This window comes from Chiloscyllium plagiosum, chromosome 19, assembly GCF_004010195.1.
Source record: "Chiloscyllium plagiosum isolate BGI_BamShark_2017 chromosome 19, ASM401019v2, whole genome shotgun sequence".
Lineage (NCBI taxonomy): Eukaryota > Metazoa > Chordata > Chondrichthyes > Orectolobiformes > Hemiscylliidae > Chiloscyllium > Chiloscyllium plagiosum.
The window spans coordinates 52,648,331-52,657,736 of NC_057728.1; the positions used below are offsets into that span (position 1 = coordinate 52,648,331).

The 9,406-nt window shown below is 42.5% G+C and overlaps 1 protein-coding gene across 7 annotated transcripts in view; it reads right to left on the minus strand.

The window, feature by feature from the left end:
* The window catches only part of kitlga (kit ligand a), a 170,358-nt gene that overhangs the window by 35,560 nt on the left and 125,392 nt on the right, over positions 1-9,406 (minus strand). The window lies entirely within an intron of this gene.

Genomic DNA, 9,406 nt, shown 5'->3' on the forward strand with positions numbered 1-9,406 from the left:
TTCTGGTCTCCTTCCTATTGGAAAGATGTTGTAAAACTTGAAAGGGTTCAGAAAAAATTTACAAGGATGTTGCCAGGGTTGGAGGATTTGAGCTATGGGGAGAGGCTGAACAGGCTGGGGCTGTTTTCCCAGGAGTGTCGGAGGCTGAAGGGTGTCCTTATAGAGGTTTACAAAATTATGAGGGGCATGGATAGGGTAAAGAGGCAAAGTATTTTCCCTGGGGTCGGGGAGTCCAGAACTAGAGGGCATAGGTTTAGGGTGAGAGGGGAAAGATATAAAAGGGACCTAAGGGGCAACATTTTCACACAGAGGGTGGTATGTGTATGGAATGAGCTGCCACAGCAAGTGGTGGAGGCTGATACAATTGCAACATTTAGGAGGCATTTGGATGGGTATATGAATACGAAGGGTTTGGAGGGATATAGGCTGGGTGCTAGCAGGGGGGACGAGATTGGGTTGGGATATCTGGTTGGCATGAACGGGTTGGACCGAAGGGTCAGTTTCCACGCTGTATATCTCTATGACTCTATGTTCCAGCACAAATAGAATGGAAAATTCTTCAATTCTGTTTTAGAATGATAGACCTTTACAGCGAGGAAAGAGGCCCTTCAACCCATCATGTCCATACTGGTCATCAAGCACTTATCTATTTCAGTCCCATTTTCTCGCACTTGGCCTGCACGCTTGTGCGTTCTAGTGATGATCTACATACTTCTTAAATCGTGGTTCCTACCTCTGCCACCCTTTTATCCATGACCCACGACCCTCTATGTGAAAACAATTCTTTCTTAAATTCCCTGTAAACCTCCTGTCATTTTGTGTGCCCCTGGTTATTAACCCCTTTAATAAGTGGAACATTTTGCCCTCCTTCCCCTATCTATGCCCCTCATAGTTTTGTGTACTTCACTCAGGTCACCCTTTCGCCACTTCTGCTCGAAGGAAAACAACCCCAAACTATCTCCTCTCCCTTCATGGCTGAGACCATGCAAACCCTTGGTGAATCTCCAATGTCCAGTCTGTTTCCTGTCATTGAGACTGCTGGTTCTCCATCAGATCTGAAAATCCACTCATTTTCAGCTGCTCCACTGCTGACACCATGTTTTAAGTGCTGTGTGCAATGGCTGCTACAGGCTCCACACAAATGCACTTACATCAGAGGCAGAGGGGTCACGTGATGACAGCAATCCAACCAAAACAATAGGACCCAATTATATTTCTCCAAACAAATTCCTGACAGATGTCAGTGGGAAAATGCTGGAGTCCATTATTCAGGAAGAGACAGCAGGTCCTTTAGAAGAGCTTAACGTAATCAGTCAACATGGTTTTGTGAATGGGAGATCATGTTTGACAAATTGGCTCATGTTTCTAGGAGAATTTAACAAATAGAGCTGATAACGGAGAACCAGTAAATGAGCATTTGGAGTTCTCGCAGATATTTAATAAGGTGCCTCATAAGAGATTACTGCACAAGATAGAAGCTTACAGTAATGTATTAGCACAAATTGAGGATTGGTTAACACACAAAGAGTCAGGATTAATGGATTTCCTTTAGGTTGGAAAGATTTAACTAGAAGAGTGCCAAAAGAATCAGCCCTCGGGTCTCAATTAGTTACTGTCTATATTCGTAACTTGGAGAAAATGTATTGAAGTTTGCTAATGGTACAAAAATAAGTGGAAGGGCTACTTGTGATAAGGACACAAGGAATCTGCAAGGGGATATAAATAAGTTTAGTGTGTAGGCAAAAACTTGGCAGTTAGAGTTCAGGACAGCAAAGTGTGAGGTCATGCATGTCAGGTAGGAAGAATCAAAAGGCAGGCAATTATTTAAATGGAGAGAGACTCCAAAAAAAATTGCAGCAGAGTAATCTGGGTGTTCTTGTGCATAAAACATAAATGGTTCACATGGGGATACAAGAAGTAATCAAGAAGGCAAATGGAAATTTGGCTTTTATTGCCTTGTTACAATTGGACAGGGTGTTGCTGCACATACAGCACTATGTACAGATTTGTTTTCTGTACTTACAAAGCAAAGTACTGGCAATGGAGGCAGTTCAAAAGAGATTCACTGGCTGATTTCAGGGGAGATGGAGTTGACTTATCAACACCAGCTAAATAGGTTAAGGCTTTATTAATTATAGTTTAGAAGAATGGAGGTTTATCTTATTAAACAGAGGCAGTTCTGAGTGGGGCTTGACAAGGTAGATGTTGACAGGGTCTTTCTGGTAGTGGAAGGAATCACAATCTAGGGAACTTTGTTCTGGAATAAGAAGTGCTCATTTAAAACTGTGATGGCAAGGAACGTATTTCTCCCAGAGAGTAGTAAACATCTAGAATTCTCTACCCCAGAGAGTGATGGAGGATAAAGTGGCATAGTGGCTCAGTAGTTAGCACTGCTGCCTCACAGCACCAGAGTCCCAGGTTCAATTCCAGCCTCAGGCAACTGCCTGTGCGGAGTTTGCACATTCTCCCCGTGTCTGCGTGGGTTTCCTCCCACAATCCAAAGATGTGCAGGTCAGGTGAATTAGCCATGCTAAATTGCCCATAGTGTTGGGTGCATTAGTCAGAGGGAAATGGGACTGGGTAGGCTACTCTTCGGAGGGTCGGTTTAGACTTGTTGGGCTGAAGGGCCTGTTTCCACACTGTAGGTAATCTAATCTAATTCCAGCCTCGGGCAGTTGTCTGTGTGTGGTTTGCATGGTTTTCTCTGTGTCTGCATGAGTTTTCCTCCCAGGTTAGGTGAATTGGTTATGCCAAATTGCCCCTGTCCAGGGATGTGTAAGTTAGGTGCACTAGCCAGGGGTAAATATAGGGGAATGGGTCTGGGTGAGTTACTCTTTGGAGGGTTGTTGTGGACTTGTTAGGCTGAAGGGCCTGTTTCCACACAGTTTTAAAATAAAAATCACTGAAAGGTGTGTAAAGTGAAAGCAGCTGGAGTTTTGAAATACAGGGGAGTAAAAGGACATAAAAGAGAAATTGGGCCTGTGGCAGGTCAGCCATAATTTTATAGAATGATGGAGGCAAGTTCGAAAGGCCAAACGGCCTATTCTTGCTTCCATTACATATCATCTGGTAGGTATCAAATTGACATGTAACATGATTAAATGATTTCAGCAAGGCAGATAGAGAGAGCCACTATTTCATCTGAAGTGGGGATTTCAGAACATCTCAACTTTAGAAATAAGCCCTTTTGAGGTGATCAGGAGCTACTTCTTCACACAAATAATTATTGGATTCTGGGATTCTTTCCTTCAAAAGCTGGTGTTCAATTCAAAATTTCAAGTGAGATTTTAGCAGAGCAAGGGTGATGGAACTAACTGGGTAAGTGGAGTCAAGATGCAGATTAGATACAGGTTCCTTGAATAGCAGGACAAACTCAAGGGGCTGAATAACCTCTTTCTGATCCCATGCTATCTTTCTCACTGGGGCTTGGTATAATGTGGTTTTGGGCATGGGTGGTCTTCTCAGTTCCAATTTGGATGAGGGAACGGCTTAACCGAATGAAGCCCACTTCTTCCTGGGTGGGATCATGAGAGTGATCAGATTATACGACTCTCGATCAATCTTTGACCACAGCCTCACTCAATCTGGCACAGGTCTAGGTTTTGGATTTTACCTACTCCTGTATTAAGACTGTAATGTGACTCGTTGCCAAATTGAGGAAGTCAGATGTTTTGAAATCAGAGGGAAGCACGAGTAGAATATTCCCACGATTTAGTGTGAAGAAGGACAATGATTCATTGCTGGTGGATGTCACGTGTAAAGCTTTCAAATTTTCACTTTTTTGATGGCTCTGCTCTATTTACATTTTGCCACACTCTGACATTGCACTATTTACGTTTTCAACTGAAAAGATTGAATACAGTATCGCCCCTACACTTCCTTGACCTCCAAGTCACTATACGGGAATCTGGAATGCACTGCCTGGGACACTAGTTGAAGCGGGAAGCCTCATAATCTTTTAAATAGTACTCGGGTTAGTATTCAAAGCGCCTAATTCTTGAAAGTGGGATTAGAACAGTAAGAGCAGTTTACTGTTGTTGCAGACTTAATGGGTTGGAAAACCTCTACGGTATAATTATATAACTTTATGATACCACACCCAGTTAGGCTTGTTAAGAGTGACAGATTCAGGAAACGTGCCAAAAGCTTCTGTCGATTCAGCAACATCAGAGAGATCTGTCACAATGAGGTTGCTTGTGGGGCGCAAAGGTGTTTGTATAAAAGTGTTACAGCCAAATCATCAATGTGGGAACACCTCCCCACCCCAATAATATATCAAACTGCTGAAAGCTTCCAACTTTTTCTGCACTTTGTCTCAAATTTCTGATGCCTTTAGCAATGTGTAATAGCATTGTAGTATTGTCACTGGTACTAGTAATCCTTAAACACCAGGTTAATATCTCAGGAGGTAGGTTCAAATCCCAATGTGATTGATGATGAAATTTAGTAAAATGCTAGTGTAATGGCAGCCATATACCAACTTTCTTTTGTCATAAAAGCCCATTTAGTTCACTAATCTTACCCAGTCTGGACTACACATCACTCAAGACCCAAGGCATTGTGGCGAACTCTGAACTGCTGACTCTCGGTGTTAGGGTTGGGTAATAAATGCTGTCCTCAACAGCAGTGCTCACATCTCATGAACAAATTAAAACAAAAAAAATCCCTCACACTCCTGTGCTGTTACTGCCCAGTACCCTACCCTCCTGGTAAGGTTTGCAGGGCTCTGGGAAAAGAGCACAGGATTGGAACTAAATAGTTTGTGCATTTGATAAAGCTAATGTCCATTTAAATGTATTTGTACTTAGCTCAGGATACTCCAGAACACCTTACAGCCAATGAAACACTTTTGTGATCAATAACCAGAGTATATGCTTCTGAGCAATGTTAGTTGTTGGGAAACACTGACCTGGAGATCAGGCAGAACACTCCAAAATCATGACATGACATCTTCTACCTCTCCCTGAGAGGGAAGGTGGGTGTCCTTTTCAATCTTTATCCTGCATTAAACCAAAGGGTCCTCAGGTCATTGATCACATTGCTTTTTGTGGGAGCTTGCAGTACCTTTAAAAAAGTTCTGCAGCATTTCTTGCATTACAACTGTGACTGTGTTTCAAGGCCTTTCATTGGCTGTAAAGTGTTTGAAACATCCTGATCTCATGACAGGTGCTATATAAATGCACATTATTTCATTTACTCTTTTGAGCACTGCAGCTCCATGCTGACTGACTGATCGTTTTCCAAAGCTGTTGATGAAATCATAGGGTCAGAAATGCCTCCCTTCATTTGTGAAATCCCATTATAACAATTTCATGTGTCCTTTCTCCAATCCGAATGAAATCATATAAAGAACATGAAGCTAGGCACTGGCTCTGTACTGGCCTCCCAAAAAGAGCCACCTACATCACCTCACTCCACGGTGTTTCTCTTTTCAAATGTCGGCAAGTAAACTATTTTACTTACAACTAAAGTGAAGCAGCTTTCATGGTATTAGCTGTAGGATACCTAAACACTAGAGTGCTAGAGAGGTGCCTAACACCACACTCAGTTGTTTGTAAACATATCCAAACTGGTATTGGCATGCTCCAACAATAACAATTTCTATTTCTTTAGCATGATCCACGTGAGGGAGGTGTTGGAGTGGTTGTAATGTTACTGGAGCAATAATCCAGAGCCCCAGAGTATCTGGGTTTCAATAATACTATGGCAGATGGTGAAATTTGAATTCACCAAAACTAAATCTGGAACTAAAAGCTATCCTTTGTGACCATGTCATAAAATCCCATCTGGTTTCATGAATGTTCTTCAGGGGAGGATATCTGTCTTCGTGTTATTCCATAGAAACACAGAAACTAGGAGCAGAAGCAAGTACTTTGGTCCTTCAAGCCTGCAATGCCATTTAATATGTCATGTCCGATCCTCTATCTCTATGCTATATTCCCACTTTTTCCCCATATCCCGTAATAGCTTTAACATTAAAAAATCTATTTTTTTCTTGAATATATTCAATGAACGCCTTCACAGCTTTCTGTGGCTAATAATTCCACAGTTTCACTACCCTCTGAGTAAAGACTGCCTTCCTCAGTTCATTCCTAAATAGTTTAACCCTGTATCCTGAGACTTTGTCTTCTAGTTCTAGAATCCCTACCAGGGAAAACATCTTCCCTGCATTTAGTCTGTCCGGCCCTGTTACAGTTGAGTACATTTTAATCAAATTCCTCTCCTTCTAAACTCTAGAGTATTCAGGCCCAGTTGATCCAATCTCTCTTCATAGGACTGTCCTGCCATATCCTTCATTAGTCTAATCAACCTCTGCTGCACTCCCTCTATGGCTAATATATCTTTTCTTTAGGTAGGGAGACCAAAACTCAATGTAATATTCCAGGTATTATCTCACCAAGACCCTGTAACTTTGCAGTAGAGCATCCCTATTTCTGAACTCAAATCTTACAATGAAGGCTAACATAACCTTTGCCTTCCTAACTGCTTGCTGCATGTGTCTGTCTACTTTCTTAGTCTGGTGTACAAGTACACCCTGATCCTTTTGTACGTCTACATTTCCTAACACATCACTACTTAAATAATGCTCTTCATTTCTGTTTTTCAGACCAAAGTGGATAATTTCACATTTAGCCATGTTGTGTTGTATCTGCCATTTGCTGGCTCATTTACTCAATTTGTTTAAATCACCTTGAAGCCACCTTGTATCCTCCTCACTACTCACAATCCCACCTAGTTTTGTGTCATTAGCAAACTTAGAAATGTTGCATTTGGCTCTCTGACCCAGGTCATTGATATATAACACTGATCTTTACATTAACCTGCTAGTCAATCAGAAAATGATCCATTTACTGTGTCTATTCTGTCAACCAATTCTTTAGATTAGATTCCTTACAGTACGGAAACAGACCCTTCGGTCCACCAAGTCCACACTGATCCTCCGAAGAGCAACACACACAGACCCATTCCCCATATTTACCCCTGACCAATGCACCTAAAAAAAATGGGCAATTTACCATGGCTAATTCATCTGACCTGCACAAACTTGGATTGTGGGAGGAAACCCACACAGACATGGGGAGAATGTGCAAACTCCACACAGACAGTCACCTGAGGTGGGAATTGAACCTGGGTCCCTGACGCTGTGAGGCAGCAGTGCAAACCCCTGAGCCACCGTGCCGCCCCAGTTCTTAATCCATGTTATTGTATTAACTTGTATCTCATGTGTTTTAATTCTGCACAATAACCTCTTATGAGGGATTTAAAAACAGCCAAGTGTACCACATCCACTGGTTTGCCCTTATCTGCTCTACAATTGGGACGACTATCCGACAGACCAGTCAAGCAACAGCCTGACAGTCATTCCCACAGAATCAAACCTTACAATGTCTTAGGTACCTGCAATACCATCCCTGGTTATGTCCTATATGTCTTGAAGCACAGATCTAGCAGATGTGGCTGCACAGTGGCATGGAGTCAGGGACAAACTGCCCTGTGAGTTCTCAACATTGAGTCCAAACTCAATTAAGCCTCACAACATCTTTTTACGCACTCCGGGAAACCTCCACCACCTACCAGCCTCCACCATCTTCCCCCAACCCCCTTCAACTACTGAATCAGGACTCCTCCACATAGAACATCACTTGAAAGAAGCACTGAAGGTGGCAAGAGCACAGAATATACTCTGGGCCATCAATGTCCATCACCAATTATGGCTTGGCAGCACCACTACTGATTGAACTAGCTCGCCTTAAAGGACATAGACTGAGTCTGTAGCAAGTGATGAGGGAACCAACAAGAGAGAAAAATCTACCTGACCTTGAAGTCACCAATCTATCTGCTGTAGAGATGTCCATCTATCACAGTATGAGTGACCACTGCACAGGCTTTGTGGAGGTGAAGTCCTGCCTTCACATTCAACATATTCTCCATCATGTAGCATGGTGCTATTAGCTTGCTAAATGACACAGACCTCAAACAGATCAAGCAACTCAGGACAGAGCATGCATGAGACATTGTGGGCCATCAACAGCAGCAGAATTATTCTCCAACACAATGGGCAACCTCATGGACTGACATATCATGCACTCTACCATTATTATCAAGTCAGAAGATCAACCCTGGTTCAACAAAGAGTGCAGTATGGCATGTGAAGAGCAGCACCAGGAAGCTCCTTGGATGCTGCCCGAACTGCTGTGCTCTTCCAGCACCACTAATCCAGATATCTAAAAATGAGATGTAAACCTGGTAAAGCTACAAAACAGAACAATTTGTATGCCAAACAGCAAAAACAGCATGCAATAGATGGGTTTAAGCAATCTCTCAACCACTGGATCAGATCTAAAATCTGCAGTCCTGCCACGTCCAGTTGCAAATGGCGGTGGACAATTAAACTTCCAACAAAACGTGTCTATGTGGGTTGCTCTTCGGAGGATCAGTGTGGACTTGGTGGACCGAAGGGCCTGTTTCCATACTGTAGGGAATCTAATCTAAAGAATTGGTTGACAGAATAGACACAATATAGCTTCACAAATATTCTCATTCTCAACAACGGTGAGCTCTTCAATGCAAAAAACAAAGCTAATGTATATTTGCTTCATTTCAGCCAGATGTGCCAAGTGGATGACCCCTCTCAGCCTTCATCTGAGGTTGCCAATACCATAGATACCAGTCTTCAGCCAATTTGATTCATTCCATTTGAAATAAAGAAACAGCTGAAGACACTGGATATTGCAAAAATTATGGACTCTGACAATGTGGTACTGAAGACATGTGCTCCAGAACTAGCTAGGCCTACTCCATTCTAGTTCAACTATAATATTGACATTTACATGACACTGTAGAAATTTTCCCAGGTACATCCAATACAAGAAAGCAGGACAAATCCAACTCTTCCAATTACTGACCTATCAGTCTACTACTAACATGCAGCAAAGTAATGGATAGGTTGTTGACAGGACTGTTGAGGCAATTGCAAAGGAACAGTCTACCCACTGACACTCAGTTTGTGATATGCCCTGCTCACTAGGCTTCTCGCTTTATGATAGCCTGGATCCAACATGAATTCGAGATGTGAGGTGAGAGTGACTGCTCTTGTAAGAACACATTTGCCTGAGTATGACATCAAGCAAAGCTAGCAAACATGGGAGTCAATAGGACAGTTTTAAGTTGGCCAACCTGTGACCATGTAACCACATTCAATGATTATAAAAACCCATTTGGTTCATTAATGTCCTTTAGGGAAGGGATTCTGCCATGTTCACCTGATCTGAAAATGTGTTGCTGGAAAAGCGCAGCAGGTCAGGCAGCATCAAGGGAACAGGAGAATCGACGATTCCGGCATAAGCCCTTCTTCAGGAATGAGGAAAGTTTGTCCAGCAGGCTAAGATAAAAGGTAGGGAGGAGG